Raw genomic sequence first — 1,472 nt, 5'->3', positions numbered from 1 at the left:
GAGGGAACACCTGGAGCTGCACAAAGCTGAGGGAGGTTCTGTGCTGCAGTTCCAGCTCCTGGAGGGGCCACACTCAAAGCATCATTGAGGGCTCCTGCCTCAGTCATCGGGAAGCTCATTGTTCTCATCGCCCAGGGAGAGAGTGGCAGTAGCCAGAAGAAAAAGGATTCACAGATGGTTCCGTGCCCTCTCCCAGTGCTCTCGAGCTCCCACTGCCAAGCACAGGAAGAATTCTTGCTCCAAGGATTCACCAGGCCAATGGCATTTTGCTCTTATTGGAAGCCCCTGAAATGGCTCCGGGTGGAAGCAGAAAAGGCAGTGCCAGTGTCCCCTTAGAGGGGTAACCAGCGTGTGGACCAGGAGCAAGTCTTGCTCACATGCTCAGGGAGTAGCTGATCGCCAGCACTGGGGTCAAGAAGGAATTTTCCCCCAGGGGCAGATTGGCACCGGTCCCCGGGGGTTTTTTGCCTTCCTCTGAGCACTGAGCATGACCACTTGTCAGAGCTCCTCTGGTCCATTCTGGCTGCGTTATGGCCTGGTGCTCATGCTCCACGAAGGTGACCCCTCGTGTCCTGCAGCTGGGGGGGGGAAGGGCTTTTTCCCCCCCAGACTGCACTAGCAAGTGTCCCTGGGGTTTTTTGCCTTCCTCTGCAGCCTACCACAGCCCCTTCATGGGGCTCCTTTGGGTCATGGAGTCCCAAAGGCAGTGGCTCGTGCTCCACGCAGGTGGCCCTCTTGCCCTGCATCCGGGGGGAGGCAGCCTTCAGCACTCTCAGGGTGGCCCCAGCGTGGCCCCGGGACTTGCTGCTGTCCTCTGTAGCATTGAGCACCACCCCTTGTCAGCTCTTCCCTGGCCCTTTCTGGCTGGGTTCTTCTTGCACTGCTCTCCCACTACCACGGCACCGCTCCTGCCCTGCCTTTCCTTTGTCAGGCTGCAAGGGATGTTTTTTCCAGCTAAACTGAAGGCTCTAAACTAAAACAGACAAAAATTAACTAAGCTAAACTAAATCAAATAACTTCATTTAGAAATAAATAAAATACTCTACCTGTAACTGTTCTGATTTGTGTCTTTGAAAGTGCTTTTGGTCCTGAAATTCCCTTGACATTTCAGATAAGTAAGGATCTCCTCCTTGTACAACTCATTGTGAGAGCAGGGAATGGAACGGGATAAAATGGAATGGAATGGAACAGAAGAGACCGGAATGGAACAGAACAGAATACAACAGAAAGCTATGCTATGTTATGCATATAGAAGCACAGAAGAGTTAGGTTTGGAAAGGACCTTAAGACCATCTAGTTCCAAACCCCCTACCATGGGCAGGGTCACCTCACACTAAACCATCTCACCCAAGGCTTCATCCAACCTGGCCTTGAACACTGCCAGGGATGGTGCATTCACAACCTCCCTGGGTAACCCCTTCCAGTCCCTCACCATCCTCACAGTAAAGAATTTCCTCTGTATATCCAAACTT

At 52.6% G+C, this 1,472-nt stretch overlaps 1 long non-coding RNA gene across 1 annotated transcript; it reads right to left on the bottom strand.

Moving 5' to 3' along the window:
• Positions 1-766: 766 nt before the first annotated feature.
• Positions 767-1,041, bottom strand: LOC133219323 (uncharacterized). The gene is made up of 2 exons (XR_009727398.1): positions 896-1,041; positions 767-864 (listed from the first exon to the last, which is right to left on the bottom strand). It is a non-coding gene; the product is annotated as an uncharacterized LOC133219323 (long non-coding RNA).
• Between the last annotated feature and the right edge of the window lie 431 nt (positions 1,042-1,472).

This window comes from Neopsephotus bourkii, unplaced genomic scaffold (genome assembly GCF_033783945.1).
Source record: "Neopsephotus bourkii isolate Nb327-2 ecotype Australia unplaced genomic scaffold, CSIRO-AGI_Nbou_v1 NB_1346, whole genome shotgun sequence".
In the NCBI taxonomy this organism is placed as follows: Eukaryota; Metazoa; Chordata; class Aves; order Psittaciformes; family Psittacidae; genus Neopsephotus; species Neopsephotus bourkii.
This window is presented reverse-complemented; position numbering and strand designations above follow the sequence as displayed.